At 45.9% G+C, this 18898-nt stretch overlaps 1 long non-coding RNA gene across 1 annotated transcript; it reads left to right on the plus strand.

The window, feature by feature from the left end:
* The first annotated feature begins 9432 nt into the window (after positions 1–9432).
* Positions 9433–16956, plus strand: LOC149525161 (uncharacterized). Its single transcript, XR_016349250.1, has 2 exons — positions 9433–10359; positions 14206–16956. It is a non-coding gene; the product is annotated as an uncharacterized LOC149525161 (long non-coding RNA).
* The last annotated feature ends 1942 nt before the right edge of the window (positions 16957–18898 follow it).

Raw genomic sequence — 18898 nt, forward strand, 5'->3', positions numbered from 1 at the left:
TGATGTATATCACCCTGTAAAATAGATAAACAGTGCAAAAGGACTGCATAATATATTTGTCAATGAACTTTATTTGTAAATGTCTGTATATTTAGAATACAGGCAGTCCCCGGGTTACGTACAAGATAGGGACTATAGGTTTGTTCTTAAGTTCAATTTGTACGTAACTTGGAACTGGCTCCAGATTCAGCCGCTGCTGCTGAAACTGACCAGGGGCTGACTACAGGAAGCCCGAGGCAGAGTTGCTCTGCCCCCAGCTTCCTGGAATCAGCCGCTGATCAGTTTCAACAGCGGCTGAATCTGGAGCCAGGGACAGAACAGCTGGGGCGCTGCTGGGTAGGTCCCCCCAGGACCAACCCGGCAGCACCCCAGCTGCTCTACCCCAGGCGTCCACAACAAAAGCCTGGTCTGCTGGGGGGGGGGGGGAAGGCGCACTAGCTGTGCCCCCCCCCCCAGCAGACCAGGGAGACCCGGAGCAAAGCTTTGGAGGCGGCGGGGTCCCGCACCTCTGCGGCTTTGCTCCGGGTGTCCCTGGTCTGCTCGGGGTGTCCCTGGTCTGCTGGGAGGGGTCCCCAGCAGACCAGCGACACCCCGAGCAAAGCCTTGGAGGCGCGGGACCCCGCCGCCTCTGTGGCTTTGCTCCGGGACTCCCTGGTCTGCTCGGGGTGTCCCTGGTCTGCTGGGAGGGGTCCCCAGCAGACCAGGGACACCCGAGCAAAGCCTCTGAGGCGCAGGACCCCGCCGCCTCCAAGGCTTTGCTTGGGGTGTCCCTGGTCTGCTGGGGACCCCCCCAGCAGACCTGGGACACCTGGAGCAGCTTTTCTCGCCCCGGAGGACGCGGTGGCGGGACCACTGCGCGTCTGGGTGGTCCCACCGCCCGCGAGTTCCGCGGCAAGAAAAGCCCCGTTCGTAAGTGCGGATCCGACATAAGTCGGATCTGCGTAACTCGGGGACTGCCTGTATGCCAAGATTTGCCATATTTCAAGATGGAGTCTGAAACTCCATCTTGGATTTAGAAGCTTCTGATACCATCCATATCAGCCATAGGTTCTGTCACGTCCGCAGGTGACTGTTGAGATTTAAAACATCATTCACCTGCCAGTTGTCATTTGCATAATCCATGAATATTCAGTAGCATTCCTACCAGCCAATTATCTTGAACCATGTGTAAAGTGCATCCTTGTAGTATCCAATCAGTTTGAACTACCAAGGTGATGAATATGCATGAGATCAAGTTATAAAGGTTCTGATCGAACGATGGTTTGTTCTGGTTGTCGGGCTTAACCCGGGATCAGAGCATCGCTTGTCCGTCAGGTCTTAGGAATAGGCTTAGATTGGAGTGAAAGAGAGCGAAAGAGGTCGTGTATAGTTTCTAATGGTACTCTAGCTACCTTTTCCTTCAGGGAGTCTGACGGAAGGTCAGTTCTCCTACTTAGGTTATTTAGTTAGTTAGGTAGTATTAGATAGTTAGATCTCGTCATCGTGTCTGTATGTCAGGTTGCGTCGGTCAACGCACGTCGGCCGTCATCGAGTATGTACGTCGGGCACATCGAGATTAGTGTAGGGTTTTATCTTTAGGATAGGATTAAGGATAGGTAGGGCACAGAGTTGTCCATCGTCTGTTCCGGTCACTACCGAAGCGCGAGAAGGGAAGCCGGCGAGCAGAGATTCAGCGGAAGGCGAATCGTCGGTCGTCGAACACAACTCCAGCATCGAGGGATCACCTGGCTGTTCCTCGCCCGAGGCTCTAAACCAGCCAGAGGCTAGTAGGTCGCCAGCACCGGACCAGCCGACGAGGGATCACCTGGCTGTTCCTCGCCCAAGACTCTAAACCAGCCATAGGCTACTAGGTCGCCAGCTCCAATCGTCCATTGTCGAAAGACTCTGTCGTAGGCATAGGGACCTTAAGGGACTTCCCCTTCTGGTCTAATTGTAGTGTAAACGGGGACTGCCCCCGATGTTAAATGGAGGTATTGCTTGTAAATTTAACTTTGCATAATATAGTCTTGTGGTTATCAGTTTAAAACCCAGACTCGTTTTCATTTCAACGCGCCACAAACACTCTAACCGGTGATTAGATACGGAAAAGAGGGTCCCATCCTGAAATACCATCCCCAAGCGGATTGGTCAGGATATTAAATTATCTCTCTGGGAAATGTCCTTAAACACCCTTGACATTTCCTCATTCTGTTTCACATACAGGTAACAGAAATCTGGCGACCGCGGCAGGACCCTCTTAGAGTGTTATTTAATAGATTTTATTTTAATTAAAATACCTCCAATTAACATTAGGTGTGGCTTTGTGGGGTTTTGTTCTGTTTAATGTTGTGGGTTTTAGGTAGATAGAGGGTAACAAGGAGGGGATAGGTATCCTTGGGATGTGGACTGGCCACCCATAGTTTTGGGGTCCTAGGAACCTCTAAGCTGCCCAATGTCTCCTTAATCCTCGGCCAGAAACGGTTCGGCCTTATTTCAGTCTCTGTCCCTTTAAGAGGCCTAGCAGGTTAGAGTATAGAGTTAAGTAGGTTCAATATCGAACTAAGAGATGTTAAGTTAGGTTGAACTAAGTCAGTGTCTCGAGATAAGTCTTAATCCGGACTAGGAGTAGTCCGAAGTGAACAATTCGAGCCTGACGTTTCAATCTCAGCTTGAGCTGAGAAGCTTAGTGCCTTTGGGTAGTTCGGCTCGGAGTAGTCCGAACTGGGGATCCGGAACTCTCTGTAGACTTTCAGAGAGCCCCGCTTGGTTAATTGTATACCAAGAGCCCGTAGTTCGAATTTAAGTTATCGAACTAAGAGTTTAAGTCTCAACCGCGGTGAGAAGCCTCAATTTTAAACCCTCACAAAAATTTTCCTTTGAGGGTTCCGAACGTTCAAAGTTCCGCCATTTTGGGTTGGCGTAGAACGTTCGAGGTAATTTAAATAGGGTTGATTTGCATAAGGTAATTTACATATTGGAACGTTGCCTGGTACGGAACGTTCGGCGGAGTTGCTTAGCAACTGCCGCTTCCTGCGTGGAGCACCTTAAAGGAGCCGCGCAGTTTACTGTGCAGGGTTCCGAAGTGAATCAAACCCAAACTGCACATTTATTTAGTTCTGAATATAAATTCTGCAGGACAGAGGCCTAGCTAACCTGATGTTCCTGAATAATACAGAATTTATAAGGTTTTTCTTCAGTTTTGTGAGTAAGTAAGTAGCTCATGAGACTTAGCCATGACGACTAATAAAGTTCCCAAGACCTTTGGATTAGAAGGCAGTCGACCAGCGGAGCTGATTAATAAAATTGCCTTGGAACATGATATTAATGTTTTTATTAAAAATTTTGATGTATGGGATGTAAAAGATCTTAAGGGTGTAAAGAGTTTAGACAATTTTAAAACTATGTGGGAAAGCTTTGCAACTACTAAACCAAAGCCTAATAAAAAGTTAAAGAAAAGAGCCCTCATCCAGGGACTGGCTATAGTGGCTAGGTCTTTGGATGCAGAGGTACAGGCTTTGAATAAACAATTGAAAGATTCGTTAGAAATAAGGTTGTTACAGGACGTGACCATTGACAAATTGAAAGGTGAATTGCCTATTAAAGAAAATAAATATGGTGTAGTGTGTTCTCAAAAAGATGCAGTAATGCATCAAATGGATGAGGTCCTTAATAAATGTCAGCAACTGGAACAAGAGCTGACTGAAAAGGTAGCCCGATTTAACGATTCTAAGGCTACTGTGCGGCACTTGTTAAATGAAAAGACGCAAGTCAACTCTGTCACAGTGGACCATTCAGAGTGCCGAAAGAAGGTACAAGAATTAGAACAAAAGCTAGGCTTAGCTAGAGGCTTTGTATCAGCAATAAATGAAGGCATTGAGAAAGATATCTATGAGAACACCATATTGACAAATGAACTGGTTGAAGGAATGATAGAACCAATTATTACAACAGAAGTATTTCAGCCTAATAACCCAAATTCTATTGTAAAGTATGAGAGACGAGTGTTGTCGCCTGAGCAAGCACGAGCTGTGGGACAAAATTTAGGTCCCTGTCGAAAAAAAATGCACTGGACTGGATGGCGAAGTTAGCCAGAACAAATTTAACCAGTGACGATGTGCTGGTCGTTTTGAAGGAATGTCTGCTCCCAGAAAACTTTATTGCCTTCCCAGTGGATCTTGCAAGCACAATAAATCCAGACTTCAATCAGATGTTTACGGCTTTATACAACATCTTTCACCCAAATGATGACATTAGAGGAAGATATTATGCTGATAAGCAGAAAGAAGGTGAAAGACCTGAACTTTACTTCATTCGAAAAGAGTTGCTGCAAAGATTAGCGGGACTAAGTATGGGGAGCGATGGGAATGTGGTCCACGACACCCCCGAGTTCCGAAGATCATTGTTTTTAGGACTTCTTCCCTTGGTGAAAGCAGCTTTAAGTAGTTTGGATGTGGAAAGGACGCCACTGGATATAGTGAAAAACAGAATCTGAGAGGTGTTCGAATGGCAGGCCCAAGCTGGACTTATAAAAGTAGCAGGTCCATCCAAAAGAATATCAGAAGTAAAGGAAGTAAAGCCCCAGGGAGCAGGAAAAAGATGACCTCCTCCCATTCCAGGGAAAAATAAGAACTATGGTGTGAACAAATCTCGTCAACTCCTAGAGAGACAAAATGATCCAGAGGATGTTTCCACCAAGTTACCCTTCCAACCCACCAAATTATTTAGGGGAGGAAGAGAACAATTAGCTGCCACTAAACAGGTGCTGGCCAGATATATCCCTTGGCCAAAGGTGCGAGATATGGATATTAACCAAATCTTTGAAGCACTAGCAAGATTTGAAAGCAGCAATGCAGCTGTAACATCTGGGGAGAATCAGACTACCCAGATGCCATCTACAAATAACCCTCTCTATTGAAGGAGCCTCGATTGGCCTCAGCCCCAGGGAGAACTTGCTGAGATTGACTATGATATTTTCGGAAGACCAACCATCTCAGTAGAATTGAGAGGCCAATTTGGAAAGACTACGCAAAGAATGTTAGTAGATACAGGGGCGTCTACTAGCATCATTTGTACTAAAACATCCCCAATGACTAAGAACTCCAAGTTTATCTTTTCCAAAATCCTACAATCATATAATGGAAAGAGATTGACAGTACCCTTTGCCAAAGACATCATCTGTAAGATTGGGACAATGGAAGCTAAGGTGCCCATTGGTCTTCAAGAATTAGACGGCGTTGGCATACTGGGAAGTGACATAATGAGAGAGCTCGGTTTAATCATTGACTTACCAAATAAATGAGTTAGAAGGGCGGAAAATATTGGAGAAGATGCTGCTGTTGTCGTTTCCAGTCTACACTGCTTGGGAGCCATCAAAGCGAGTGAAAATTTGAAAATACCCATATGGGACGATGATATCAAAGAAGCTATTAAAGATCAGCTAGCAGTGTTTGCCCGTCATAAACAAAGCTGTGGAAAAACAACAGAGGTAGTGGACATCCCTGGTCCTGACCCGAAGCCATTACGTCAATATAGGTATCCTTCAGAAGCAGAGGAAGGAATTGAGGAGACTATCACCAATTTAATCTCCCAAGGAGTCTTAATAAAGATCCAAAGTCCATGTAATTCTCCTATATGGCCTGTGATCAAAGCAGACGGGAAGACCTGGAGACTTACGGTGGACTACCGGGGCGTCAATAAAGCGACCCCGAGAATGGCTCCTGTGGTGGCCAAATTTCCCGAAATCATGGCCCAGATAGATGAAGGTGCCCGATGGTTTTCTGTGATCAACATCAGCAATGCGTTCTTTTCAATCCCGATTGCCACCTCTGCTTAACACAAGTTCGCATTTAAGTATAAAGACCAGCAATATACCTTCACCCGACTACCTCAAGGATTTCACAATTCACCCACTAAATGTCATCGAGTCATCAGAAAGGTTTTAAAAGATTTACCATGTGCGAAAAACATCATGTCATATGTAGACGACATCTTGATCGCCACTGAAGACCGCAAGACCCACTTGCAAGTATTGAAGGAAGTACTGATAGCCTTAAGACAAGCTGGATTTGTGATCAATCCAGAAAAGGCACAGCTCGTCCAAAAGGAGGTGAATTATCTAGGAGTACGCCTTGGTCAAACTGGAAGGAGGCCAGACCAAGCAAGGATGGAGCTGATCTCAAAGTTGCCAGCTCCTACCGACATACATAGCCTCCGAATTGGCTTCTCGCGAGATTTTATAGAGGAGTTTGGACGAAACGCCCGACCACTTTACAAATTACTAAATAAGAAACAAGAGTGGGAATGGGGCGAAGAACAGAGACAAGCCTTTCAGTACCTTCGAACAGCATTGATGAGAGCGCCGGCATTAGCTTACCCCAATCCAGATAAGGAATATCACTTATCCCTGATGACTGGCAAAGAGGCAGTAGGAGCGGTTCTATTGCAGTATCAAGGTACCTCATTGAAACCGGTAGCTTATGGCTCAAAAACCTTATCCGGTTGTGAGAGACAGTATTCACCTTGTGAGAAAGAGGTTTTGGCATTGACGTGGGCGCTAATCCATTGGGAGTACCTGATTGGAAAAGCACCCATTGTCTTAAAAACCAGCCACATCATATCCAGCCAAGCCAACAATGGTCGAGTCAGTCATCTAAGGTTAGCCAAGTGGATGATGACTTTGATGAACCACGACCTTAAGATCGAGCCGACGAAAAACCCGCCAATGGTTCCTTTAGTCCTGACCACGCCAGTGGATCCTAATCAAGACCACCAATGTCCCATTCCAGAGTCTACAGAACTAAAGATCAACTCACCATTTGACTTGTTGACTAAATATGAAGACGTTAAGAATAAAGCCACCCAGATATTTGTGGTAGATGGCAGCTGTTATCGTCACGAGGGCAATATAGCTACTGGGGCTGCAGCTCTCCAACTGTCTACAAGGATAAAGATCCAAAAACCTGTGGACATTCCTGTCATGGCTCCTTCCCCACTCTGGCATGATAAATGCAGAAGTGGGGGCCAGCAAGTGTACCCCAAAGCCTTATCTACCAGGCTTTGGTATAAAACTTCCCCCCAAGATCTTAAAAACCTAGATCTTGGGAATAAAACTTCCGCTGCCACCACCCAAATGTTGATAAAGAAATCAGGGGAAAGATCATTTGGGAAATCTTACCCCTAAAACAAAAATCAGGGCACACCATTAACCACTGCCAGGGTAATAAAAAGAAAAGAAAGAACTTTTATTATTACAACAATATTCCTGTTGCAAGCATAATGACTAGATAGCAGGGTAACAAAATATACTCATGGAGAAACTCTATGGGCCTAGAACTTAGTTACAAAGAAAAGCCAAAACATCTTTAAGCAGTGCCAGATCTCAGATCCCATACCCAATCCTTAAAACAATAAAACCCAACGAAACTACCTAAACTTTACCCTACTTACAGAAAATGAAGAATGGTGTCTTGGAGAGAGAGAGACATGCTTGTCCCTCTCTGTAGCTGCAGAGAACTCTCCCTGGGTATGTCTACACTACCCCGCTAGTTCGAACTAGCGGGGTAATGTATGCATACCGCACTTGCTAATGAAGCCCGGGATTTGAATTTCCCGGGCTTCATTAGCATAAGCGGGGAGCCGCCATTTTTAAATCCCCGCTGCTTCGAACCCCGTGTAGCGCGGCTACACGGGGCTCGAACTAGGTAGTTCGGACTAGGGTCCTATTCCGAACTACCGGTACTCCTCGTGAAACGGTGTACCGGTAGTTCGGAATAGGCACCCTAGTCCGAACTACCTAGTTCGAGCCCCGTGTAGCCGCGCTACACGGGGTTCGAAGCAGCGGGGATTTAAAAATGGCGGCTCCCCGCTTATGCTAATGAAGCCCGGGAAATTCAAATCCCGGGCTTCATTAGCAAGTGCGGTATGCATACATTACCCCGCTAGTTCGAACTAGCGGGGTAGTGTAGACATACCCCCAGAGACAAAAGGGAGAAAAGAAAAAACCCAAATTCCTTTGTCCCAGTTTGAAAAGTCCCACCGACGTTCCTATTGGTCACTCCACCTGGCTAGGTGTAGTTAACCCCTTAATCCCCAGGCTGCTGGCTAACCCTCATAATCATGACATGCCCACCAAATCACAGACGGTGCTGGACAGTCTCTGGCCACACTGGCTGTGATTTCTTCCTGTAGGTCTAAGATAAAACATAGTAAATACATTATGCACACTTGACTAAACACTTGAAGACATGAAAAGTAAGCAAATGCTTCCATATCCATAGAGTACCATCACAGCTATACAGAGAATATTAAGTAGTTGAGTCCAGAAATGCCTCATTAACCAATCAAACTCTCAGTCTCAAAATCAAATTTAGAATAGCGTGGGGTCTTGATCTAAAGTTCAATTGACCAGGTTCTGTGTCTCTTGCGAAACCACTATCATACACCAGGCCAAGTCTTGGCACCACTGAGAGTGTCAGCTCAGGGCGAATTGCTAAAAACCAGGGCTACTTACCACCCTCAACTGGGGTCCTTCCCTAGGCACCCCTCAAATTACACCGAGCACTTCAGCTGCCTCCCCGGTCAGCCGCAAGCCTCACCAGCAAAACCCCTTAGACACTCCAGCTTCCCGGTGCCATCACCAGACTTAGGCCTCCACACACAGGTGAGAGGTTACAAAACCCACTCACCAACTCCAAACAGATCCTCCTGGTCCAAAGGACCCAGCCACAGTCCCAAGCCAATTTCCACTTTAGATCTTACCCACAAGATCACGCTGGGCCAATCCTTTAGAATCTAAACTCTAAAGATACATTAATGAAAGGAAGAAAATGTCGAGAGTAAGATTGTTAATGAGAACCTTCATATATAAACATCACACATGTACACGTCTCATACATAGGATCAACAGTGAACAAGCTTTCATTAGACACCTTACATGGGTCCCTTTGCACAAAATGTTGCCGTGCCTCAGTTTCCCTTCCCACACAGCATATCAATTTTGGAATGCCCCTTCTCAGGCGAGAAGCTCCAACACTAATTACAAGTATTAACAGTGAAATACCAGGGTCCCAAAGCTTTTGAACATCCAGTGTGTCCTTGGGTACATCTTGTAACAGTTTCCAGGGTTGTGGTACAAAATCATGCACAGTGGACATCGTTACCATTCTTAGTAACAGCAGTACAGTGGTCATGAAAGTTAACATAAGTAGCAGGAACAAATACGTCCTCAGTGTACATTGACAATTCTGGCCTTTTAGATTTAAAAAGTTGTAACCATCCTTGGCAAACACAAGTCTTGCCCCTCCCCCATGCCCTGTGTGTTTAGGTTGTGAACTCCCTCCCACACAGACATAGGCCTGGCTGGGTGTGGCTCCCCTGCTCACAATGGCTATGGAATTCCTTTGCTCCTCACAGGATCTTTCTATCCCCAAGTCACTTTTACCCCCCTTAGGCACAGCAACCTGCTGGCCAGCCTCACCATAAGGATCCTCTTCCTTATGACTTTCTGCAAGCAAAAGCTCATCTTCCCCTGGCTCTACAGCAGCATCACCCTGCTGTGCCACCACCAACTCCTCCTGTTGATGTGTAAAAGGGAAGTCAAATCCCGCGGAGCCATTGATTCCCCTATGAGGGGCACGTACAATATACATACATTGCTAATGCTTAGATATATTTGCTATTTGTATAGGAGTAAGACATGACAAAGGTCAAGGCCTGTCACAGGTAATAACTTATAATAAGGAGACGAGGGGAAGTGAAACCAGTCTTCTGTTAAGTGGAGATATGGATAGATTCCACATCCTTTAAACTTGTGACCGGCTCAAGCAGGAAAGGAAAAAGGGAAGTATGGCTTGCCCATTGTTCAGCAAGTAGGCACTGTATTTAACCTCATTTGGAAAATTAACCTGACCTATAGGAATGCTAAATGTCAAAGATGAAGTAACCTATCATGTTAAGGCACCTAAACCAGGAAAGATGTGAACCCTATAAAAACCCCTGCCTATGAGATGTTGGGGGTCGGCTCTGATCTGAACATTGAGTTCCTTAGCCGTACCTTGGTTGCAACCAATAAACTTGAGTTGGACCCAGCCTGAAAGTGTGACTCTCTTCTTGGGGTAAATCAGACTAGCCTCCAAGGGGACGAAACCTTGCAATTTATGCAACAAATTGGCGACCCAGATGGGACATCCCTTGGACTACTCCGGAGTCGGACGACAAGATTCGCCGTAGGTGACCGTGAAGTGCGCACCGGACTGTTTGAGTCCGTCACGGCACCGAAAGCGTGAGTCGGGACATCCGGAAAGTTAAAGGAGTCTCTATTGAATGAGTCACACGAGGCTGTCAGGTCCGAAGAAAAGAGGAAGGCGCCGGGGTATAGACGGAGTGAGTATACCTATTCCTGTGTTCTAGCAGATATTGATCTGTAAGTTTGCACTCAGCATATAGGTCTGAGTATTTGTTTGTCCCCCGGGGGCATTGCGTTCAGCACATAGGTCTGAACATTGGAAAGAACACAATATTGTGGAATTGGGTCGCTCCCAAATGGTAGAAACCTCTGTAAGCCCCAGAAGGAACACCATGAACCCGTGGGTTGCGTGGGGAAGTTATGAGGAGTTAGGAAAACTCCAGTGGATTGCTTTTGTTTTTAGTAGGAGTACTCTTGTTCTTTGTTTTAATGATTTGTTGGAAACCTAAATTGTGAAACCACAGGTTTGTGTGTAAGCATGACTGTCGCTGACCAGGTCTGAGACTTAAGCTGACTCCAGCCGCCCCAAGAATCCTGCAAGGGGAAACCCGATGACCAGGATTTCTTGATTGCAAGGGGGGTCAGCCGAACCTCGTGACCCAGCGAGTCTCCAAGCCCCCTGTTTGTCTATATTTGTTGCTGTCTAATAGGCCCGTCTTAAGTGTCACGGCTCCATAAGGGCACACCGGTGTCTCTAGTGAGGCAGCCAAGCGCTGGACCCCTCTCTGAGTTCGGACGCTAAAAGCTGGTGTGGTGTCATTCCATCGACACACGGAGCCGCGATAAAAGCTTGTTGACTGTGTGTGTGTGTGTGCGCGCAATATATATAAATAGATAGATATGGGTTCGGGAAGTTCCCGGATAGAAAACTCCGCAACCCCATTGGGATGCATGTTACAGAATTTTAGTAATTTTAAAAGTGACTATAGAGTAAAAATGGCAAAAGATGAGTTAATTAAATTTTGTCAACTTGAGTGGCCTACTTTTGGTGTCGGATGGCCAGATACGGGCTCCTTTGATGTAAACCTGGTATCCCTAACACATAGCGTTGTGACGCGGGACGGACAGTGGGATCACTTCCCATATATTGATTGTTGGTTATTCCACGTCCAGATCGACCAAAATGGATATTAAAATGTAGTATGGGTGTGTGTAAGGTCATGGCTGCAAAGGCAAAGACCTTGGGAGGTAAAAGCCCTGAAATACTGGCTCCCTCTAGTGATGAGGAATTTGAGTCCTATGGAAAGAAGAGGAAACCCCCTTCTTCTTCAGGAGGGTCTAGCCCTATTAGGGAGAATGAGAATTGTTCCTCTCCTGCCACTTCAGGAGGAAACAGTAACTCTGAAATCATAAGTGAACTTACATCTGAAAATTTACCCCCCCTTATCAGACTCCTGCTGGTCCTGGATTCACTTCAGCCCCCCCTTGCAAAGGCTGAAGTGAGGGGGGGCTGAGCCAACAGGGTGGACTACTCAATTCGGGCAAAAAAATACTTCTTGCGAAAAGGCCCATCAGATCCGGGATCATCATACCATCAGTACCCCCTTAGAGAAGTAATAGAGGAGGGAAGATAAGAGAGCGCAGACGCAGATGGCAGTGCTGGCTGCAGCACTCTCCAGCAACCAGAGGCCGGACCATAAGGGGCCTCCTCAGAAAGGAAAGGGACGGGTAGCAGTTGATGGATGTGTGCACTGACGGGAAAAAGGACATTGGAAGAGAGACTGCCCAAAAATAGAAGGCAAAGGGGAAGAAAAGACAACCGGAGAACCGCCAGATGCGGGCAGAATCCTCCGGAGAAGAATCTAGTTGAAGGGGACGGGAATCTAAGGCCACTACCCTACGAGCTAAAGCTCGAAAGGATCCCATGGTAAAAATAAGGGTGGGTGGCAGGGACTATGAGGCTCTGATGGATATTGGAGCCACGTTCTCTATGATCCCCATAAAACCCCCTTCAGCTAAAGAAAGTGGAAAGCATGTGATGATAGAAGGAATTGAGGGAAAGAGAAGCAGGCTACCCGTATGTAGACCCCTCCTCACGAAGATTAGAAAAAATTATGTTAGAGCATGCCTTTGTTGTTTCATCTGCATGCCCAGTTGCCCTGCTAGGGTGAGATATGCTAATTAAGCTGCAAGCTGAAATTTTCTTCCGTAGTGATCAGAATGTAGTGCAGCTGCCGGTGAAACAGGGCTCAAATTACCAGATGGCTCTCTGTGCAGCTGAGATGCTGTTAGAGACAAAAGGGACTGAGGTCTTAGAAGGAGTCAATCCATGTGTTTAGGCAGATGAGACCCCTGCCCGAGAAAAGTTTGTGACTCCAGTAAGAATTCCTTTCATTAAAGGAGAAGGCTCTGTGGGTGTAAAGCCATATCCCCTGAGAGAGAAAAAAGAGCCACCTGGATAGGCTTAAAGCCATTAATCGAACAATTCAAAAGATATGGCTAGGTAGTAGAAAGTTCCTCTCCCTTCAACACCCCTATTTTAGGGATGCCAAAACCGGATAGCGTCTCTTATAGACTCGTGCAAGACTTACGGGCAATAAATAAGAAAGTTCTTGTAGACCATCCTATGGTCCCCAAACCACACACTATCTTAACACAAATTCCAGCAGACACAACAGTGTTTATGGTATTAGACTTGAAAGATGCTTTCTTTTCTATACCTTTACACAAAGATAGTTGGAAATTATTTGCTTTTGAATGGGAAGACCCGGACACCCATCACAAAACCCAGCTGTTGTGGACTGTGTTGCCCCAGGGTTTTGTGTCATCCCCCCATATTTTTGGGACGACATTGCAAAAAGACTTAGAAGACTGGAGGGGGCAGCACCCTGAGGTAGCTCTCCTCCAGTATATTGATGATTTGTTGATTACCAGTCCTGATATGCAAAAGGGAAAAAGGGCAACGGAGCCCCTGTTGAATGCCCTAGGGAAGAAGGGATATAAAGTTTCACAAGAGAAGGCCCAAATATGCACCTTCCTAAGCTATGAGATTGAAAAGGGAATGCGGGCTTTGAGCAAGGATCGAATCTAAGCAACTTCAGGAAATTCTCAAGCCCTTCTTAGCAAATAGAAAATGACAGCCTCTACGGCTAGAAACGCAGGCAACCCAAAGATGTTTCACAACATATGAGTGGGGGCCATCCAGAGGAAAAAACATAACAAACAGTTAAAACCTTTCCCTCACACGCCGTTATAATTGGCTTGAGGGCGTGGGGGAAGGTAACTTAAAAGCCACCCAAATGTCAACCAGTAGAAATTGAATGTGAAGATGTAATCACTAAAAACTAAATCTGCCCTAACAAGGAGACACATTCTGCAACATAAATCTCCTTACAGAACATGAGCAAGTGATTCACCCCAGAGCCAGCAGCATAACTCAACTGCTGCAGCCTGGATGTTATGAAAATCATATACTGAAAAGAATTAGGAAGTGTGGGGGCTAATTAGAAAGCCCACTCTCCTTACCAAATTAATGCTAGACAAATCTGTGTAATTAAGAAAAGTAAATTAGCAGGATCAAGACAGATCATAAGAGGAAAAAAAAGAGCCCGGTCTGCAATACGAGAGGGAAACTGAACCATGCCACTGTTGGGGAGTGCTAGCAACTCTAAGGTAATTCAAGGGAGTGGAAGGTCACGAGTACCGATGAAGCGCTCTTGTTCTCAGAAAGTTGCAGCTCACTCGCACATGAAAATGGTAAGGAACTAGCTGTAACCTGTTCCCCTAGCAGATCTTAGGCAGTATTTTAAGTTATAATAGGCCACCCCGATGGGGGGGGAGAAATGTTTTCTTGTCTTTCAGATCATCAGAAAGCGCTGGCGCCAGTTGAAGAAAAACAACAACAAAATGCCATGGTTCTGTGTCATGACATGTGTTTGTGTTCTGTTCAAGTTTGTCTTGTGTGTCTTAATTGTAATACGTATTGCAAATGTTGTGAATAGAAAATTGTTTAGGCTAGGAGAATGTTAACAATGTCTCCACAGGTGAACAAAAAGAACTGGAAGGAAGCAAGGAGTACATCACGTGAACAGAAGGATGGGAGACAGTACTAGCTCCTTCCCACCAGACTAGTTTTGTTTTAATGACCATTGCTAACTTGCCCTCATTTGGATATCATCAACAAGGACTTTAAGGACAAAATGGAGCCTCCCAGTTGTGCACCATGCCCTGAACAGGCCCCTGTTCCAGAACAAGGACAACTGTCACTGATCCTTACCTTGATGATGTTCCACACTGGTACAGACCAGCTGTGTGCTAGACTGGTTAATCAAATTGGCAAATGCCTGATTAGGCAATGACAAGGCTTAGCAGATACCATCGCAGATTGGTTTGAGCCTGGTAACCCTATCAGCAACACTTATGTCATAACCCAGAAATTGTATGAGAATCCAGACTTGTAAATGCAGTAATATCCAGTGCCCGTAAAGGCCTACACACCAGCCAAGCTAATCAATTGATCCTAAATAGTTTGAAGGATCTGTCCAGCTCTGTAGACCTAACCTGATGTTTGGACCAGAAGCTAATTGGATTGGAAGTAAAATAAAGAAATTAGAAGGCCAGTATTGAAGAATAAGGTAAGCTTTAGCCACTACCATTTAGTTCTTATGGTGGTGAGTCCCCAATCTCCCCTGTGCCTACCCATGGGAGTAGGGAAAGAGAGAATCCATGAGGACCCAAAGGCCCACCTGGACAGGGCATAGTACAACCATTTGTTTTTGGTCCCTCTGAGGATTCCTCACTCAGATCAGATCAGAATGGTAACCTCCCTGCTTGTACCAAAGCAAGGGCATATAGATAGAATAGAAGGCATTGCTTATTCTGAAGGTGTGGGAGCCTCCCTATACCCAGGGATTGTTGCACCCACTTTGATAAGGAAATTTTATGTACCTGCCCATTTAACATCATGACGAATCTGCCTAGGCTTGATGTGGTTGTCATAGAAAAACAAATGAACATCGAGCTGGTCCAAATGAACGGTACCTACTGGTGTTTGACTACCCAGACAGATCACTCCATCCTGCCCCTCTGTATATCCGTCTGTGTGCATAACGGTCCCTCATCAAGCGGCCTAACCGTCAATAGAATGTGGACATATCGCACTTTGGTAGTGGAGATAACTACACATGAGATGCTGAGTGGCATGGCGGAAGTAAGTACCAAGAGGAGGGTTTACTGGCCCTGCAGGCAAAGATCAAGAAGTTGGTGGCCAATGCCCAAAGATATATTGGGGCTAGCCGTCTGAGGTACACACAGATAGGGAAACACCGTGGACCATGCCAACCACCTATCTCTGCAGCACTCAACCAGGCAGTAGAGGTCAAACCTATAATCATGGGCAGTGCCAGTAAGGCGACGAAATATCTTGGGGATGGATTTGAATAGTGTTTGCCAAATTATGTAGAGAGTTTAAATATTAACATTTATAATAATGATAGTGCTGTACCAGCACTTCCAGAGTAAATTAAAATCCCTTAAATTGTTGTATTTAACCTAGTAGATTAAGAAGAACCCCAAAGTCAAGAGGAAAGAACTATAGGAGTAAACTGAGGCAGTCCATGGTATCTTGCTAAGGACTGACAAACTCAAATAATTAAGTCAGCCCGAGAAGCGTATGCTACAGCAGTAACTGCGACCCTGGTTCCCCTGGCAACCACATGCCAAAAAGGCCTCACTTTATAAGGCCGGTATCAAGCAACCGCGTGGGATTGGTTTTATGGTTTGCTTTATTCCTAGGAAATAACCTTGGTTCCAAAAGAGCTAGCTGGCTTTTGGCTCAGAGAATAAAGACTCTTATGTCCATCAGCGCTGTGAAGTGCCAAGAACTGACTGTTAGCCAATGCTTCCCATTGCAAAATGATCCTACCCCGACTGCTGATAAGCCTCTCTCTTCTGGTCCTGCTTTCCCACCTGTTGGACACCAGAAGAATCGAAATATTACAGGGTGATGTGCTAGTAACCTCTCCCCTGCATGATGCTGAACCACGACTGTTTCAAAGAAAAAGAGGAAAACTCTTGTTGTGCTATGTTGGTACACATTCCTGTTTAGTTTTGTTTTGTTGTGATTATATTATGCTTAATGCCCTGTTTTATACCTTGTATAATTGCCTCTATATGTCGCACTGTATTGACTACTGTCAACCGTGAAATGCTTGTACATTACCAAAGATTAGCCAAAGAAGAAACTGATGAGGTATAAGAAAGAGAAAGCCTCTTGAGGGGGGAATTGATGTGTAAAAGGGAAGTCAAATCCCGCGGAGCCATTGATTCCCCTATGAGGGGCACGTACAATATACATACATTGCTAATGCTTAGATATATTTGCTATTTGTATAGGAGTAAGACATGACAAAGGTCAAGGCCTGTCACAGGTAATAACTTATAATAAGGAGACGAGGGGAAGTGAAACCAGTCTTCTGTTAAGTGGAGATATGGATAGATTCCACATCCTTTAAACTTGTGACCGGCTCAAGCAGGAAAGGAAAAAGGGAAGTATGGCTTGCCCATTGTTCAGCAAGTAGGCACTGTATTTAACCTCATTTGGAAAATTAACCTGACCTATAGGAATGCTAAATGTCAAAGATGAAGTAACCTATCATGTTAAGGCACCTAAACCAGGAAAGATGTGAACCCTATAAAAACCCCTGCCTATGAGATGTTGGGGGTCGGCTCTGATCTGAACATTGAGTTCCTTAGCCGTACCTTGGTTGCAACCAATAAACTTGAGTTGGACCCAGCCTGAAAGTGTGACTCTCTTCTTGGGGTAAATCAGACTAGCCTCCAAGGGGACGAAACCTTGCAATTTATGCAACACTGTGATCCCTCTATCCCCTGAACAGGCAGGTTTTCACACAACCCCCCTTCAGGAAAACACACAGACTCCACTGGGGAAAGATCAGAGACCTCCCCCTTGCCTTTCTGGGCTTCAGCTGCCCCCAGAGCTAAATCTGGGCCCACAGCACTCTCCTCAGCCAATCCAGGCTGACAGGCACCTCCTGTAGACAAAGAACTGGGAAGAAACCCTTCCCCCACATGCATACTGCCCTCCTCAGCAGCCAAACTGCCAGGCTCCACACACAGAGGTTGCTCACACTGAACACCCTCCAGAATTTGATCTTTTCCCCCAACTAAGCTTTCACTCTGGCCAGCCACTCCAGACTGCACCAGAGGGACCCTTTCCCGAAACAGGGCAGGGAGAGCCCAAAAATCTGACTCCAGCCTCTCCTCTGAGGCTGCAGGCAGACATGTAGAGGCCTCACTCACAGACACCCAACTATTTCCCTCAGGCAAACACTCAGAGAAACTTTTACCTTGCTCCCAGGACAGACTAGTCACAGACAACTTCCCAGATTCACAGTCACCCCCTCTCCAAACCTCATGCATGTTCTGGGGCTGGGTTAAGGTATCCGTCTGATTATACATACTATTCATGCCATAATCACACCCCCATCCCACATGGTTCCCTACTGAACCCCCATGAGGATACAGTCTCTGTTGTTCTTCCACTCCCTGGACCTGGAGTTTCCTGGGATATTGAACAGGGACTGGAACATTCATGGGAGCAGGATGGTCAGTTGATGGGGCCTTCGCTTTAGCAATCCTCTTCTGTGTTTCTACTTCTATTCGCCTGGTCTCGGCCTTTATTTCTGCTAGTCTTGCATGTGCTGCTGCTAGCCTCTCCAGATGTTCTTGTTGGGCACACTTCTCCTCGGCCTCATGTTGTGCACGCTTGTCTTCGGCCTCTCGTTGTGCACGCCTGTCTTCGGCCTCTCGTTGTGCACGCCTGTCTTTGGCCTCTCGTTGTGCACGCCTGTCCTCCAGCTGTAGGAAAAACTCCATCTCCTTGTCAGTTAGAGGCCTGCCGGTCTTACAGGCAACTTCCCATGTAGAAAGCATTGGTGAGGGGGGAGAAGCGCTGCTATACATTGCTCCGGCTCTCTCCTTGGGGAATGAATCTGTCCTAGAGTTGGACATCCTGTCTTAACTAGCCTAGCTATCCAGTTGTCCCGAAAGCTAGAAAAAAACAAACTGTTTGGGTAGGTCTGTGTCTGGCTTAAGGTCTGCCCCTCCCTGAGGCAGCCCAGAAACAAAAGAAAAACAAAAGGAAAACTGCAAAGCTTGCAACTCAAAAGAAAACTTGTGCCCTTTTAAAAATCCTGGGTTCTCAAAATAATCCCACCGCTATGCCACCATGTCATGGCTCCTTCCCCACTCTGGCATGATAAATGCAGAAGTGGGGGCCAGCAAGTATACCTCAAAGCCTTATCTACCAGGCTTTGGTATAAAACTTCCCCCCAAGATCTTAAAAACCTAGATCTTGGGAATAAAACTTCCGCTGCCACCACCCAAATGTTGATAAAGAAATCAGGGGAAAGATCATTTGGGAAATCTTACCCCTAAAACAAAAATCAGGGCACACCATTAACCACTGCCAAGGTAATAAAAAGAAAAGAAAGAACTTTTATTATTACAACAATATTCCTGTTGCAAGCATAATGACTAGATAGCAGGGTAACAAAATATACTCATGGAGAAACTCCATGGGCCTAGAACTTAGTTACAAAGAAAAGCCAAAACATCTTTAAGCAGTGCCAGATCTCAGATCCCATACCCAATCCTTAAAACAATAAAACCCAACGAAACTACCTAAACTTTACCCTACTTACAGAAAATGAAGAA

Source organism: Pelodiscus sinensis, chromosome 3 (assembly GCF_052426305.1).
Source record: "Pelodiscus sinensis isolate ZL-2025 chromosome 3, ASM5242630v1, whole genome shotgun sequence".
In the NCBI taxonomy this organism is placed as follows: Eukaryota; Metazoa; Chordata; order Testudines; family Trionychidae; genus Pelodiscus; species Pelodiscus sinensis.